Below are 19359 nucleotides of genomic sequence, written 5' to 3' on the forward strand. Positions count from 1 at the left end.
TCTTTGACTCCATACTTGTATGAGGCTAATCTCTACCTCCCTATTTGCATAGGTCTAATCCTTGACTCCATACCTACATGAGGCTAATCATTGCCTCCCAATTTTCATGAGTCTAATCCTTGAATTCATACTTGCTTGAGGCTAATCCATGCCTCCCTATTAGCTTGGGTCTAATCTTTGACTCCATACCTGCATGAGGCTAATTCCTGCCTCGCTATTTGCATGAGACTAATCCTTGTCTCCATACTTGCATGAGGCTAATTGCTGCCTCCATATTTGCATGAGGCTAATCCTTGCCTCCATATCTGCATGAGGCTAATCCCTGCCTCCCTACTTGCATGAGGCTAATCCCTTCCTCCATACTTGCATGAGGCTAATCCCTGCCTATATATTTGCATGAGTCTAATCCTTAACCCCAACTTGCATGAGGCTAATCCCTGCCTCCCTATTTTCATGAGTCTAATCCTTGACTCCATACATGTATGAGGCTAATCCCTGCCTCCCTATTTGCAAGAGTCTAATCCTTGACTCCATACCTGCATGAGGCAAATCCTTGCCTCCCTATTTGCATAGGTCTAATTCTTGACTACATACCTGCATGAGGCTAATCCCTGTCTCCTTATTTTTATTAATCTAATCCATGACTCCATAATTGCATTAGGCTAATCCCTGCCTCCCTATTAGCTTGGGTCTAATTCTTGACTTCATACCTGCGTGAGGTTAATCCCTGCCTCCCTATTTGCATGATTCTAATCCTTGACTCTATACTTTCATGAGGCTAATCCCTACCTCCATATTTGCATGAGTCTAATCCTTGACTCCATACCTGTATGAGACTAATCCCTACCTCCCTATTTGCATGAGGCTAATCCCTGCCTCCCTACTTGCATGAGGCTAATACTTGCCTTCATATTTGCATGAGGCTAATCCATACCTCCATATTTGCAAGGGGCTAATCATTTCCTCCATATCTGTGTGAGGCTAATCCTTGCCTCCCTACTCGCATGAGGTTAATCCCTACCTTCATACTAGTATGAAGCTAATCCCTGCCTCCCTATTTGCATGAAGCTAATCCCTACCTCTATATTTGTATGAAGCTAATCCTTGCCTCCATATCAGCATGAGGCTAATCCTTGCCTCCCTGCTTGCATGAGACTAATCCCTTCCTCCAAACCCGCATGAGGCTGATCCCTGCCTCCCTACTTGCATGAGGCTAATCCCTGCCTCCATATTTGCATGAGGCTAATCATTGCCTCCATATCAACATGAGGCTAATCCTTGCCTCCCTACTTGCATGAGGCTAATCCCTTCCTCCATACCCGCATGAGGCTAATCCCTGTCTCCCTACTTGCATGAGGCTAATCCATACCTCTATATTTACATGAGGCTAATCCTTGCCTCCATATCTTCATAACGATAATCCCTACCTCCCTACTTGCATGAGGATAATCCCTGCCACCATACTTACATGAGACTAATCCCTGCCTACCTATTTGCATGAGTCTAATTCTTGACCCCAACTAGCATGAGGCTAATCTCTGCCTCCCTATTTACATGAGTCTAATCCTTGACTCCATACCTGCATGAGGCTAATCCCTTCCTCCCTATTTGCAGGAGGCTAATCTTTTACTCCAAACCTGCATGAGGCTAATCCCAGCCTCCCTATTTGCATAGGTCTAATCCTTGACTCCATACCTGCATGAGGCTAATCCTTGCCTCCCTATTTTCATGAGTCTAATCCTTGACTACATACTTACATGAGGCTAATACCTGCCTCCCTATTATCTTGGTACTAATCCTTGACTCCATACCTGCATGAGGCTAATTCCTGCCTCCCTATTTGTATGAGTCTAATCCTTGACTCCATACTTGCATGAGGCTAATCATTGTCTCCCTATTTGAATGAGTCTAATCCTTGACTCCACACCATGAGACTAATCTCTACCTCCATATTTGCATGAGGCTAATCCATACCTCCATATTTTCATGGGGCTAATTCTTGCCTCCATATCTGTATGAACCTAATCCTTGCCTCTCTACTCGCATGAGGCTAATCCCTACCTCCATACTAGCATGAAGCTAATCCTTGCCTCCCTACTTGCATGAGACTAATCCCTTCCTCCATACCTGCATGAGGCTAATCCCTACCTCCCTACTTGCATGAGGCTAATCCCTACCTCCATATTTGCATGAGGCTAATCCTTGCCTCCATATATGCATGAGCCTAATCCATGCCTCCCTACTTGCATAAGGCTAATCCCTGCCTCCATATTTGCATGAGGCTAATCCTTTCCTCCATATCTTCATGAGGCTAATCCCTGCCTCCCTATTTGCATGAGGCTAATCCCTGCCTCCATACTTACATGAGACTAATCCCTGCCTCCCTATTTACATGAGTCTAATTCTTGACACCAACTTGCATGAGGCTAATCCTTGCCTCCCTATTTACATGAGTCTAATCCTTGACTCCATACCTGAATGAGGCTAATCTCTGCCTCCTTATTTGCATGAGGCTAATCTTTGACTCCATACCTGTATGAGGCTAATCCCAGCCTCCCTATTTGCATAGGTCTAATCCTTGACTCCATACCTGCATGAGGCTAATCCTTGCCTCCCTATTTTCATGAGTCTAATCCTTGACTTCATATTTGCATGGGACCAAGCCTTGTCCCGAATCTTGCATGAGGCTAAGCCCTGCCTCCATTTTGCATAAGGCTAAGCATTGCATGATGCTAATCTCTGCCTCCCTATTTGCATGAGTCTAATCCTTGACTCCACACCTGCATGAGACTAATCCCTACCTCCCTATTTGCATGAGGCTAATCCCTGCCTCCCTACTTGCATGAGGCTAATCCCTGCCTTCATATTTGCATGAGGCTAATCATACCTCCGTATTTGCATGGGGCTAATCCTTGCCTCCATATCTGTATGAGGCTTGCCTCCCTACTCGCGTGAGGCTAATCCCTACCTCCATACTAGCATGAAGCTAATCCCTGCCTCCCTACTTGCATGAATCTAATACCTTCCTCCATACCCGCATGAGGCTAATCCTTGCCTACATATCTGCATGAGGCTATTCCCTGCCTCCCTACTTGCATGAGGCTAATCCCTTCCTCCATACTTACATGAGACTAATCATGCCTCCCTATTTTCATGAGTCTAATCCTTGACCCCAACTTGCATGAGGCTAATCCCTGCCTCCCTATTTACATAAGTCTAATCCTTGACTCCATACCTTCATGAGGCTAATCCCTGCCTCCATATTTGCATGAGGCAAATCCTTGCCTCCATATCAATATGAGGCTAATCCTTGCCTCCCTACTTGCATGAGGCTAATCCCTTCCTCCATACCCGCATGAGGCTAATCCCTGCCTCCCTACTTGCATAAGCTAATCCCTGCCTCCATATTTGCATGAGGCTAATCCTTTCCTCCATATCTTCATGAGGCTAATCCATCCTCCCTATTTGCATGAGGCTAATCCCTGCCTCCATACTTACATGAGACTAATCCCTGCCTCCCTATTTACATGAGTCTAATTCTTGACACCAACTTGCATGAGGCTAATCCTTGCCTCCCTATTTACATGAGTCTAATCCTTGACTCCATACCTGAATGAGGCTAATCTCTGCCTCCTTATTTGCATGAGGCTAATCTTTGACTCCATACCTGTATGAGGCTAATCCCTACCTCCCTATTTGCATAGGTCTAATCCTTGACTCCATACTTGCATGAGGCTAATTCTTGCCTCCCTATTTTCATGAGTCTAATCCTTGACTTCATACTTGCTTGAGGCTAATCCCTGCCTCCCTATTAGCTTGGGTCTAATCTTTGACTTCATACCTGCATGAGGCTAATTCCTGCCTTCCTATTTGCATGAGTCTAATCCTTGACTTCATACTTGCATGAGGCTAATTCCTGCCTCCATATTTGCATGAGGCTAATCCTTGCCTTTATATCTGCATGAGGCTAATCCCTGCCTCCCTACTTGCATGACTAATCCCTTCCTCCATACTTGCATGAGGCTAATCTCTGCCTACATATTTGCATGAGTCTAATCCTTGACCCCAACTTGCATGAGGCTAATCCATGCCTCCCTATTTTTATGAGTTTGATCCTTGACTCTATACATGTATGAGGCTAATTCCTGCCTCCCTATTTGCAAGAGTCTAATCCTTGACTCCATACTTGCATAAGGCTAATCCCTGCCTCCCTATTTGCATGAGTCTAATCCTTGACTCCATACCTGCATGAGACTAATTCCAACCTCCCTATTTGTATGAGGCTAATCCCTGATTCCCTACTTTTATGATGCTAATCCCTGCCTCCATATCTGCATGAGGCTAATTCATACCTCCATATTTGCATGGTGCTAATCCTTGCCTCCATATCTGTATGAGGCTAATCCTTGCCTCACTACTCGCATGAGGCTAATCCCTACCTCCATACTAGCATGAAGCTAATCCCTACCTCCCTACTTGCATGAAGCTAATACCTTCCTCCATACCCGCATGAGGCTAATCCCTGCCTCCCAACTTGCATGAGGCTAATCCCTGCCTCCATATTTGCATGAGGCTAATCCTTGCCTCCATATCAGCATGAGGCTAATCTTTGCCTCCCTACTTGCATGAGGCTAATCCCTACCACCCAACTTGCATGAGGCTAATCTCTACCTCCATATTTGCATGAGCCTAATCCTTGCCTCCATATCTGCATGAGGCTAATCCCTGCCTCCCTACTTGCATAAGGCTTATCTCTACCTCCATATTTGCATGAGGCTAATCCTTTCCTTCATATCTGCATGAGGCTTATCCCTGCCTCCCTATTTGCATGAGGCTATTCCCTGCCTCCATACTTACATGAGACTAATCCCTGCCTCCCTATTTGCATGAGTCTAATTCTTGTCCCCAACTTGCATGAGGCTAATCCTTGCCTCCCTATTTACATGAGTCTAATCCTTGACTCCATACCTGCTTGAGGCTAATCCCTGCCTCCCTATTTGCATGAGTCTAATCTTTGACTCCATACTTGTATGAGGCTAATCCCTACCTCCCTATTTGCATAGGTCTAATCCTTGACTCCATACCTACATGAGGCTAATCATTGCCTCCCAATTTTCATGAGTCTAATCCTTGAATTCATACTTGCTTGAGGCTAATCCCTGCCTCCCTATTAGCTTGGGTCTAATCTTTGACTCCATACCTGCATGAGGCTAATTTCTGCCTCCTTATTTGCATGAGTCTAATCCTTGTCTCCATACTTGCATGAGGCTAATTCCTGCCTCCATATTTGCGTGAGGCTAATCCTTGCCTCCATATCTACATGAGGCTAATCCCTGCCTCTCTACTTCCATGAGGCTAATCCCTTCCTCCATACTTGCATGAGGCTAATCCCTGCCTCCCTATTTGCATGAGTCTAATTCTTGACACCAACTTGCATGAGGCTAATCCTTGCCTCCCTATTTACATGAGTCTAATCCTTGACTCCATACCTGAATGAGGCTAATCTCTGCCTCCTTATTTGCATGAGGCTAATCTTTGACTCCATACCTGTATGAGGCTAATCCTTGCCTCCCTATTTGCATAGGTCTAATCCTTGACTCCATACCTGCATGAGGCTAATCCCTGCCTCCCTATTTTCATTAGTCTAATCCTTGACTCCATACTTGCATAAGGCTAATCCTTGCCTCCCTATTAGCTTGGATCTAATCCTTGACTCCATACCTACATGAGGTTAATCCCTGCCTCCCTATATGCATGATTCTAATCCTTGACTCTATACTTGTATAAGGCTAATCCCTACCTCCCTATTTGCATGAGTCTAATCCTTGACTCCATACCTGCATGAGACAAATCCCTACCTCCCTATTTGCATGAGGCTAATCCCTGCCTCCATACTAGCATGAGGCTAATCCTTGCCTCCATATTTGCATGAGGTTAATCCATACCTCCATATTTGCATAGGGCTAATCCTTTCCTCCATATCTGTATGAGGCTAATCCTTGTCTCCCTACTCGCATGAGGCTAATCCCTACCTCCATACTAGCATGAAGCTAATCCCTGCCTCCCTACTTGCATGAAGCTAATCCCTGCCTCCATATTTGCATGTGGCTAATCCTTGCCTACATATCAGCATGAGGCTAATCCTTGCCTCCCAACTTGCATGAGGCTAATCCCTTCCTCCATACCCGCATGACGCTAATCCCTGCCTCCCTACTTGCATGAGACTAATCCCTGCCTCCATATTTGCATGAGGCTAATCCTTTCCTCCATATCTGCATGAGGCTAATCCCTGCCTCCCTACTTGCATGAGGCTAATCCCTTCCTCGTTACTTGCATGAGGATAATCCCTGCCTACATATTTGCATGAGTCTAATCCTTGACCCCAACTTGCATGAGGCTAATCCTTGCCTCCATATTTTCATGAGTCTAATCCTTGACTTCATACATGTATGAGGCTAATCCCTGCCTCCCTATTTGCAAAAGTCTAATCCTTGACTCCATACCTGCATGAGGCTAATCCTTGCCTCCATATTTGCATAGGTCTAATCCTTGACTCCATACCTGCATTAGGCTAATTCCTGCCTTCCTATTTGCATGAGTCTAATCCTCGACTCCATACTTGCATGTGGCTAATTCCTGCCTCCTTATTAGCATGAGGCTAATCCTTGCCTCCATATCTGCATGAGGCTAATCCCTGCCTCCCTACTTGCATGACTAATCCCTTCCTCCATACTTGCATGAGGCTAATCCCTGCCTACATATTTGCATGAGTCTAATCCTTGACCCCAACTTGCATGAGGCTAATCCCTGCCTCCCTATTTTCATGAGTCTGATCCTTGACTCCATACATGTATGAGGCTAATCCTTGCCTCCCTATTTGCAAGAGTCTAATCCTTGACTCCATACTTGAATAAGGCTAATCCTTGCCTCCCTATTTGCATGAGTCTAATCCTTGACTCCATACATGCATGAGACTAATCTCAACCTCCCTATTTGCATGAGGCTAATCCCTGCTTCCCTACTTTTATGATGCTAATCCCTGCCTCCATATTTGCATGAGGCTAATCCATACCTCCATATTTGCATGGAGCTAATCCTTGCCTCCATATCTATATGAGGCTAATCCTTGCCTCACTACTCGCATGAGGCTAATCCCTACCTCCATACTAGAATGAAGCTAATCCCTGCCTCCCTACTTGCATGAAGCTAATACTTTCCTCCATACCCGCATGAGGTTAATCCCTGCCTCCCTATTTTCATGAGTCTGATCCTTGACTCCATACATGTATGAGGCTAATCCCTGCCTCCCTATTTGCAAGAGTCTAATCCTTGACTCCATACTTGCATAAGGCTAATCCCTGCCTCCCTATTTGCATGAGTCTAATCCTTGACTCCATACCTGCATGAGACTAATCCCAACCTCCCTATTTGCATGAGGCTATTCCCTGCTTCCCTACTTTTATGATGCTAATACCTGCCTCCATATTTGCATGAGGCTAATCCATACCTCCATATTTGCATGGAGCTAATCCTTGCCTCCATATCTGTATGAGGCTAATCCTTGCCTCACTACTCGCATGAGGCTAATCCCTACCTCCATACTAGCATGAAGCTAATCCCTGCCTCCCTACTAGCATGAAACTAATACCTTCCTCCATACCCGCATGAGGCTAATCCCTGCCTCCCTACTTGCATGAGGCTAATCCCTGCCTCCATATTTGCATGAGGCTAATCCTTGCCTCCATATCAGCATGAGGCTAATCTTTGCCTCCCTACTTGTATGAGGCTAATCCCTTCCTCCATACCCATATGAGGCTAATCCCTACCACCCTACTTGCATGAGGCTAATCTCTACCTCCATATTTGCATGAGCCTAATCCTTGCCTCCATATCTGCATGAGGCTAATCCCTGCCTCCTTACTTGAATAAGGCTAATCCATGCCTCCATATTTGCATGAGGCTAATCCTTTCCTTCATATCTGCATGAGGCTTATCTTTGCCTCCCTATTTGCATGAGGCTATTCCCTGCCTCCATACTTACATGAGACTAATCCCTGCCTCCCTATTTGCATGAGTCTAATTCTTGTCCCCAACTTGCATGAGGCTAATCCTTGCCTCCCTATTTACATGAGTCTAATCCTTGACTCCATACCTGCTTGAGGCTAATCCCTGCCTCCCTATTTGCATGAGTCTAATCTTTGACTCCATACTTGTATGAGGCTAATCCCTACCTCCCTATTTGCATAGGTCTAATCCTTGACTCCATACTTGCATGAGGCTAATTCTTGCCTCCCTATTTTCATGAGTCTAATCCTTGACTTCATACTTGCTTGAGGCTAATCCCTGCCTCCCTATTAGCTTGGGTCTAATCTTTGACTTCATACCTGCATGAGGCTAATAACTGCCTCCCTATTTGCATGAGTCTAATCCTTGTCTCCATACTTGCATGAGGTTAATTCCTGCCTCCATATTTGAATGAGGCTAATCCTTGCCTCCATATCTACATGAGGCTAATCCCTGCCTCTCTACTTCCATGAGGCTAATCCCTTCCTCCATACATGCATGAGGCTAATCCCTGCCTACATATTTGCATGAGTCTAATCCTTGACCCCAACTTGCATGAGGCTAATCCCTGCCTCCCTATTTTCATGAGTCTAATCCTTGACTCCATACATGTATGAGTTTAATCCCTGCCTCCCTATTTGCAAGAGTCTAATCCTTGACTCTATACTTGCATGAGGCTAATCCTTGCCTCCCTATTTGCATAGGTCTAATCCTTGACTCCATACCTGCATGAGGCTAATCCCTGCCTCCTTATTTTCATTAGTCTAATCCTTGACTCCATACTTGCATGAGGCTAATCTCTGCCTCCATATTAGCTTGGGTCTAATCCTTGACTCCATACCTACATGAGGTTAATCCCTGCCTCCCTATTTGCATGATTCTAATCCTTGACTCTATACTTGCATGAGGCTAATCCCTACCTCCCTATTTGCATGAGTCTAATCCTTGACTCCATACCTGCATGAGACAAATCCCTACCTCCCTATTTGCATGAGGCTAATCCATGCCTCCCTACTAGCATGAGGCTAATCCTTGCCTCCATATTTGCATGAGGTTAATCCATACCTCCATATTTCCATGGGGCTAATCCTTTCCTCCATATCTGTATGAGGCTAATCCTTGTCTCCCTACTCGCATAAGGCTAATCCCTACCTTCATACTAGCATGAAGCTAATCCCTGCCTCCCTACTTGCATGAAGCTAATCCCTGCCTCCATATTTGTATGTGGCTAATCCTTGCCTACATATCAGCATGAGGCTAATCCTTGCCTCCCAACTTGCATGAGGCTAATCCCTTCCTCCATACCCGTATGACGCTAATCCCTGCCTCCCTACTTGCATGAGGCTAATCCCTGCCTCCATATTTTCATGATGCTAATCCTTTCCTCCATATCTGCATGAGGCTAATCCCTGCCTCCCTACTTGCATGAGGCTAATCCCTTCCTCGTTACTTGCATGAGGCTAATCCTTTCCTTCTTACTTGCATGAGGCTAATCCCTGCCTACATATTTGCATGAGTCTAATCCTTGACCCCAACTTGCATGAGGCTAATCCTTGCCTCCCTATTTTCATGAGTTTAATCCTTGACTCCATACATGTATGAGGCTAATCCCTGCCTCCCTATTTGCAAGAGTCTAATCCTTGACTCCATACCTGCATGAGGCTAATCCTTGCCTCCATATTTGAATAGGTCTAATCCTTGACTCCATACCTGCATGAGGCTAATCCCTGCCTCCTTATTTTCATTAGTCTAATCCTTGACTCCACACTTGCATGAGGCTAATCCCTGCCTCTCTATTAGCTTGGGTCTAATCCTTGACTCCATACCTGCATGAGGTTAATCCCTGCCTCCCTATTTGCATGATTCTAATCCTTGACTCTATACTTACATGATGCTAATCTCTGCCTCCCTATTTGCATGAGTCTAATCCTTGACTCCACACCTGCATGAGACTAATCCCTACCTCCCTATTTGCATGAGGCTAATCCTGCCTCCCTACTTGCATGAGGCTAATCCCTGCCTCCATATTTGCATGAGGCTAATCATACCTCCATATTTGCATGGGGCTAATCCTTGCCTCCATATCTGTATGAGGCTAATCCTTGCCTCCATACTCGCGTGAGGCTAATCCCTAACTCCATACTAGCATGAAGCTAATCCCTGCCTCCCTACTTGCATGAAGCTAATCCTTGCCTCCATATTTGCATGAGGCTAATCCTTGCCTCCATACTTACATGAGACTAATCCTGCCTCCCTATTTTCATGAGGCTAATCCTTGACCCCAACTTGCATGAGGCTAATCCCTGCCTCCCTATTTACATGAGTCTAATCCTAGACTCCATACCTTCATGAGGCTAATCACTGCCTCCCTATTTGCTTGAGGCTAATCTTTGACTTCATACCTACATGAGGCTAATCCCTGCCTTCTTATTTGCATAGGTCTAATCCTTGACTCCATACCTGCATGAGGCTAATCTTTGCCTCCTTAATTTCATGAGTCTAATCCTTGACTTCATACTTGAATGAGGCTAATCCTTGCCTCCCTATTAGCTTGGGTCTAATCCTTGACTCCATATCTGCATGAGGCTAATCCTGCCTCCCTATTTGCATGAGTCTAATCCTTGACTCCATACTTGCATGAGGCTAATCTCTGCCTCCCTATTTGTATGAGTCTAATCCTTGACTCCATATCTGTATGAGGCTAATCCCCGCCTCCCTATTTGCATGAGTCTAATCCCTGACTCCATACTTGCATGAGGATAATCCTTGCCTCCCTATTTGCATGAGTCTAATCCTTGACTCCATACCTACATGAGGCTAATCCCTACCTCCCTACTTACATGAGTCTAATCCTTGACTCCTTACCTACATGAGGCTAATCCTTGCCTCGATATTTGCATGAGTCTAGTCCTTGTGTCTTCATTTACATAAGGACTAAGCACTGTCCCTTTTTTGCACAAATTTTGCTCTATTTCTAGCACTATCTATTTGCTCTTCTGTCGGGCTAAGCTCTGCCCTTCATTTCGCAAGACTTAGCCTTGTCTTGTTAACAACATATTATTGCATATCATGGGCGGAAATATTGCCAATCTATCCGAAGGCAACATAGTCTAAAGGCATCATCCTCATAGCCGGAAGACAATATGCCATGGCCGGAGGATCTCTCGAACTTGCATATCATTATTCAAAGGCGTCATGGTTCGGAGGCACCATCTTCATGGCCCGAGAACATCATTTCATAGCCTGTGAATCCCTCACCGAACAATTCATGGCCCAGGACGTCATGGTCTGAGGACGTCATCTTTAACCGTTCGAAGACAACCTTCTTGGTCCAAAGGGAATTTGCATGATATTTAAATTTTCGCAAATGCATGTTTGTAGCATCTTTTATTTGAAGGTAACCAGTAAGCAACCACAATCCTAGCAGGAGCGATCTTGCTCCAGCTCGTCCAACTATCCTGAGCCTTAACCACTCACCATAGTCGCTTTGACATCGCGTGTCCGTTCTTGCAATAATTTCATCGGCATATTCCACAGATGAATCCAGAACTACACATGACCTGATTGCTGTAAAACTAGGGATATGTAGGCAGCTCGAAGACCGGAGTCCGGCCCTTGTCTTTCAATACACTCCACCCGGTCAAAATTGGCCATCATTTCTTTACCCGAAAACTCTTTCATCCTTCCCGGGTAAAGAGGGGCAGCTGTTGATACCCAATTTTCCCTATATATTTTATAGACATATATACTTTCAAAATAGCATATATAGGCATATATAAGCATGTGCAATGTCTTTATAATTTTTCTTTAATTTTAAAAGGTTTTAAATTTACTTATTTCTTCTTTTTTCACTTATAAAATTTCCAATAATTTTCCTTCAAATTATTGTTGTGATAATTTAATCATCTAAATCCTATATTTATGCCAAAATATTATTTAAATATTTTTTGTGCATTTTTTATAATTGCATTTATATTTTTCAAACTAATTTGCATATAATTGCAATATTAGCCTTATTAGTGTACAATTACATTTATATGCATAAAATTGATTATCTATATTTTAAGAGTTAAATATATCTATTTTAAATCATTTTAGTACACAAAATTATTTTTTAGAAATTATCTATTATTTATTATAAATTATATAGTGTTAAATTGGTTATTTAAAACTTAGCCAGATTATATTTTAATTTTAGCCTCAATTAAACCCAATACCCCAGCCCAATTTCACATTAAACCACCCGACTCAGACCCTAAATACACTTACCCAACCCAGAACTCATCAGATCATGGTCGTTGATCTGAAAGATCAATATCCCGTATTGATTCTTTCATTTTTTAATTATAAACAACCCCTAACCCTAATTATTTTACACATACTGCCTCTCTAAAATCCTCTCTACTCTCAGTACACTCTCAACATAACCCTAGCCCTTCAACCACCGACCTCTCTCATCTTCGTTCATCTCCGGTTATTTCTCATCGTCTCCTATGCCTCCAATGGCTTCTCTCATGCCATGCTTGCCTTCTCTAAAGTCTTCAAGGGCCCAGGGCTATGCCGACTTGCATCTAGGGTTCGTCACCTCCCTGTTCTTAGATACTCCAATGTGATTTCAAGCAAAATCATGTTGTATTTGCAACAATCCTTGGGTTTTCTAAGTAGGTTCTTCATCTCTATATGGGTTTCTTTCGAAACCCTAATTTCTTTTCTACACCTCCTAGATCTATAAAGACTAGGATGATTTGAGTTTGTTTCTTTAATATTTTACACTGTCCTTGAGATTCTTTACAAGAATCATTGATTTCAAGTGTTTTTCACCTCCTTCTAAAACTAGAGTTTTCTGAACTTCCTTTTAAAAAACCTTGTTTAACTGATTCTTTGTGTTTAAACTTCTATTTCTTGCATATTTGAATGATTCTATGATTTTACTACATCTTCAACTCATCTATGTTGAAAGCCCTAATTTTAGGGTTCTTCTTTTGGTTTTTGTGACTGACCGGTTCTCGTTTGAGTTTCTGTGACTATCTAGCTACGAATATGTTTCTGCTGAGTTTCTTAGCCTAACTAACATCAATTCTATGTACTTGTGTTTATCTTAACTATTCAAGACTTTCCTCTTTCTATCAGCGATGTTTAACCTTCATGTTTGCTAGAGTTCTATGTCGACATTTTACTATCCATGTCTAACTTTATTTATATGCTAAACACTGACTCATGACTTTCTCTTTGATTGATTCTGGATCCCCTGTTTCTTGGTTTTATTGGAAGACCTTCTTTTAAACCTTCGGTTCCTACCCTTTCTATTCAATTTGATTGATTTACTTACCTTGTCTGCATTGGTACTTGATGTGTACTGACTATCTCCTTAATTAGAGTTTTTTTGAACTTAGCCCTAATTGTTTGCCCTATACTTATTGTACTTGAAATCTTTCCTTATTGGTCGTACATTGATTTATTTCCTTATTTGTTATTTAACTCCTTAATTGAAGGGAAGTATTTACATTGATTTGATACTAATTAGTACATGGTTCCATTATTATTGCTGAACTTTGATTCTTGGCTTATTTTCTACCTGTTTTCAAAATATAAATACCCCGATCTTTCATTAACACAGACAAGAACACATTGGTTCAAAAACTCTCTCTCACACACTCAAAGATTTCTGCTCTCTTTTCTATTACTTACTACTATTCTAAGTTAGTCGGCTGCAAGCCAAGGCTAACTATTGGGTTCTCTTTCACTTTGTGTTTACTATCTCTTTACTGGTATATTCTAAGTTTAATTCAAGTCCCAAAACAAAATGCTTCTCCGGCTACTTTAACTTGTCATGTTTCTAATATGCTTCTATCTATGGTTTTGTTGTTCAACCAGCAACTAACATGTCTACTTCACTGTCTTCTTTACTGCATGCTTCTAAATATATCCCCTTAGGATTAGCCTGCTCATGAATCCCTTTCTAGTATACCCCAATGTGACTATGTTTCTCTGATTTCTGACCTTCCTGTGTAAAGTAGTTGGCTATCCTAAGTCTGTCTGATTCTGTATTAATTCTGAAGTTGATGTTGTACCTTAATCCCTAGAACCCCTTTCAGGATTTCTCTGATTCTGTACCTATGTGTAACTGTGTTTACTATGTGCCCTATACTTACCCCAAATCCCCTATTACCCCTAAGTGAACGTGTGTACCTATTTGATTTCATGTATTGAAGTGCTTTTGTTTGTTGATTGTTGATCACCTTACCCTTTTCAAAATTGCCTTATTTAATAACTCCCTATGTTTTTACAAAAATATTTCAAGCAAATCTCTTTTAACACTATTTTCTTACTAAAACCCCCTTTCAAACTATGTCAAGTAGTCCCACTCTACTCCTAAGTCCTTAGGTTCTGCCCCCTCCAGTGTGTGTACTACCTTGAGATCCTTTTGAGATCCCTCTGAACTCTGGCACACTGAGGCTGACCCTTCCACACTTCACTTACTCAATTTGGTTACAAAGTCTATGTGTGAGCACTTCTCGGGATCCTTGAGATCCTTAGGGAACTCTGACACACCTAGACAATGATATTGTCTATGAAATTGGCATTTGAGGCTATTGTAAGTTTGGGGAATCACTTGGGCCTGCTTCAGGCTCCCTATAGTATAACTTCTTCTTTTTCCTTTATCAATTTATGTAATTCATTTATCTGGTTTGTAATAACTTGTATACGAATATTGGGGTAATTAGTGAAAAAGGGTGGGTAGTTACATATTTGTGGGGTAATATGGGTAGAAACCATGCCTATAAGATTTTATATTTGTTGTGTTTGCCTTACCATGTTAGAAACCATGCCTATAAGATTTTATATTTTCTATGTTCGCCTTACCATGTTAGAAATCATGCCTATTGGTTTCAAGTGGTTCCGATGATAGAAATCATGTCTATAGGTTTTTAAAATCAACTTCACAAGTAGATACCATGTCTATAGAATGTGATCCTGTTCAACTTCTGTTACAACGGGTAATTACAATTGTTTTCATGCCTACAAGTTTCTAACATCAGCTCTTAACAACTAGATATTATGCTTATAGGGAACAACATCAGAAATTCTGCTTATAAATTTAAAATCAGTTTAGTTTAAATAAGTCAGTCCAACTCATGTTAGTTCACTTCGAGACTAGTTTACTTAGTGGTTTGCTTTCCTTAAATGAATCCTTTCAAGAACTTCCCTAATTTACTATTAAAAAGCATGCCTATAGGAATTCAAGAGTCCGTTTTAAAATCTGCTCGCTATTTTACCATATCAAACGTAGCTATCATGTTTTTCGGATGCCACTACTCAGCGTTTAGGCAAGCCTATAGGGCGATTTCAAATTCTGCAACTCTGAAACTGTTCCTGCCACTTAATGTTGTTTAGATTTAACAGGTTTAATCAGTAGGCAAGTTAAATAGGATCCTTCACATATTGGCCTAGTTCAGTACTTTACAACCTCTGCTCACTTAGATATCATATTCTAGGATTTGTTTTCTTAAGTGTTTGAATGTTGTCTGAAGACGTACACTTATGTGATATGCTTGATGAGGTAACTATGAGCCTCTAACTTGATTTATATGCAGTCCTAAATTGTTTTTGCCTATCTCCTAGAATTTTCTCCTTTTAAGAACCTTAGGGGTTTTCTAGAATTGCCCAGATTTAAAGGTCCTAAAATACCTCCAGGGCCACAAGGAATGGACGGGTAGTGCATGCATAGGCATTGTCTAAATTACTAGAACTCTTTGGGCTATGACCAAGGGGTGGGAAGGGTAGATATGGGATATGATGACTACGCGCTAATATCACGTGTAGCCCCTCATTGAGGAGTGTTTACCGGACATTGTGGGGGGTGATCCTGTAGGCTAACCAACCTAGGACCCCTCCTTTCTCAAAATCCTTTGCTTTACTTTCCTATATGTACACAATCTTTGTCTTATTATCTGAGTCATACTATGTCCAATGTGCTTTACTTGCAATTATTTGTTTCAACTACTTATCTGTTAAAGGACTAATTCATAAATATAAGAGTTAATTGCTCTAGGTTCCCTAATCCTAAATCTCTGGTAATGCAAAGCAATCCAAGAGTTAATTGCTCTAGGTGCCCTAACGCACCATAATCCGTTAGGTGACGACTCTTCAAATACCCAATTCCCAAAAAGGAAATGAGTTATTACCCCCATGAATGTCGAAACCCGAACTCCGCGAGGAACAAAGGAGAGCGACAGGTGCGTTAGAGCACCTAGAGCGATTAACTCATAGACTAGCTTGCATTACCAGAGATTTAGGGTAAGGGCTCGAAATAACCTTGAGAGGAAGGTGTTAGGCACTCCTCTCGGTCCACAACGGTAGATCTCAGCCGAACTTATACTTATGAATTAGTCATAAGTAGTTGAAACACATAATTGCAAATAAAAGCATGTTGGACATTGTATGACTCAAACAATTTGAACAAGTTGCATATAAAGAGTAAGGTTTAAACATTGGGAATTGAGAAAGAGGGGTCCTAGGTTGGTTAGCCTATAGGATCACCCCATACAATGCCCGGTAAACACTCCTCAATGAGGGGCACACGTTACATTAGCGCGTAGTCATCATATCCCTTTTCTACCCAATTCCCTCCCCTTGGTCATAGCCTAAAGCATTCTAGCAACCTTGAAAATGTCCTATGCGTGCACTACCCGTCCTTCCTTGTGGCCCTGAAAGTATTTTAGGACCTCTATTTTTGGACAGTTCTAGACCTTCCTAAGGTTTTAAAGGATAAAAGTTTAGGCGTCAATCAAGAACAAGTAGGATTGCATTTAAAGAGAACAGATTATAGGCTCACAGTCACCTCCACAAATAGAACATGTGTAAAAGATCCTATTTAGCTTGTCTACTGATTTAAACCTATTGAATCTGGACAGTTTTAAATAACCAAAGCATAGTTTCAGAGTTGCAGAATTTAAATCGCCTTATAGGCTTGCCTAAACACAGAACAATGATGTCCTAAGAGCATGATATCTACATTAATGCAATAAAACAGCAAACAATTTTAAACGGAAACTTGAGGCCCTATAGACATATTTTCTAGCGGTAGTAAATTAAGGCAGTGTTTGAAAACTCATTAAAGAAGCGGATAGTTGATTAAACCAGTTCAAAAGGAGCTAACATGGATTAAACTGATTTGTTTAATTAAATTGATTTTAAGTTCTATAGGCAAAATTTCTGATTTTAATTCCTATAGGCATGGTATCTAATTGTTAAGAGCTGATTTTAGAACTTATAGGCATGATTTCTAATGAAACAAATGTAAATACAAGTTGTAATAGAAATTGAACTTAATCATTTTACACCCCATAGGCATGATATCTAATTATAAAGCCATTTAGATCCTATAGGCATGATTTCCAATTATAAAGTTGATTTTAACCCTATAGATATGATTTCTATTATTGAAGCCATTAAATCCTATAGACATCATTTCTAATATTGTGAAAACATAGCAAGTGCATTAACACAATCCTATAGGCATAGTATCTACCCGAATTACCCAACAGATATGACTACTCACCCCTTTTTCACTAATCACCCCAATGTTGTTTACAAATAATTATTACAAACCAGTTGAATAAATTAGATAAACAAGTAAAGAAAAAGAAGAAGTTAACTATAGGGAGCCTGAAGTAGGACCAAATGACTTCCCAAGCCTCCAATAGCCTCAAATGCCAAAGTTCCATAGACAGTAGCATGTCTAGGTAAGTCAAAGTTCTCTATGGACCTCATAAATCCCGGGCAGTGCTCACACCTAGAGCTTTTATCAACAATAACTGATTTAAGTGCAGTGTGGAATGACTAGCTCTGACATGCCAGAGTTCAGAGAGATTTAAAGGATCTCAAGGCAGCACATATGCCAGAGGGGCAGAACCTAATACTCTAGGAGTAATGTGAGAGTGCTTGGCCTAGTTTTGAAATGGTTTTGATATGAAAAAACAGTGTTGGAAATGGCTCAATTAAGTAAAGAAGTTTTATAAAAATAGGAATTGATTAGTAATAAAATAGTTTTGAAAGAAATAGTGAACTTGTGAGAAATCAGCAAACAGTTTAAACAGCACCATTCACACACAGACTTCACTCAAGGAGTATGGAAATTGGGGACACATAGAACATATTAATGAAACAGCAAGAGCATAGAAGTTTCCTTTTCAGAGTTCTTTATAGGATTTAGGAGTCAATTACACAACTATAGAACAAACAGTGAGAACATAGTTATACTAGGCAGAATTGAACATAGGGTCAGAAGTACTTAGGGAGTAGTAAGTAACCTAGCAAAGTAGATTACTCTCAGGAATTGGGTAAACATACATACAGACAATCATACATGGAGTATAGTCAAATTGAGACATGCTAGAGAAAGCAATATACAAGTCATCAGACATGTTTGTCATAAGTTGAATAGGTAGTACTCATAATTGCTAAGTGAAACCTGGATTAAGCATGCTAGTTACATATCAAAAAGCCAAGTGATAGACAGGAATCAGTAAACTAATGCAGTAAGAGGACACATAGATCTTTGGACTTGTAATTAAATCAGAACATACCAGTTAAGGAGAGCAGACAAAAAGTATAGAGTAATGTAGTGCAATAACTAGCCTTGGCTTATAGCCGGCTTGTTCAATAGAAGTAGCAAGTAACAGAAAAGAGCAGAAATCTCTAAGTATAAGAGAGAGTTTTGAACTAGTCTTCTTTTATGGTTGTTGTGCAAAACTTAAAAGAAAGGGAGGTTTATATAGGAATCAAAACTTAACAAAAAAAGGTAAGAGATCAATTAAGTAGTAAATCAGGGAAATCACACGTAAATCAACAAGATCTTCCCTTAATCGAGGGACAGTATAATCAACAGTAAAATATACTAAGTATTTAAGGAAAATAATAAAGTAAATCATAGGTATAAAATAGGTAATTAATGGTAAGTGCACAGCAGTTTAATTAAGGAAACAAATCAATAACAATCAGTAGAATGCAAACAAGGAAACGAAAAATAATTAAGGCAGGTAAATTCAATCAAATTGAGTAAAGAAGTAAGGATCAAACGTTAGATGGAAAGGGGTCAAATTAAACCAGAAAATAAAGGATTCAGACTAATCAGGGTTCAGAAAATCATGAAAGAAGCAGCATGCTTAGCATATAAAATGAGGTAGAGCATGAAAAGTCGGGATTTCAAATATCTCTAACAAAACCCATGGTTAAACGACACTGATTCAAAGAGAAGCATACAAGTTTAGTATGAATGGTCAGTATAAACAC

Source organism: Nicotiana tabacum, chromosome 20 (genome assembly GCF_000715075.1).
Source record: "Nicotiana tabacum cultivar K326 chromosome 20, ASM71507v2, whole genome shotgun sequence".
In the NCBI taxonomy this organism is placed as follows: domain Eukaryota; kingdom Viridiplantae; phylum Streptophyta; class Magnoliopsida; order Solanales; family Solanaceae; genus Nicotiana; species Nicotiana tabacum.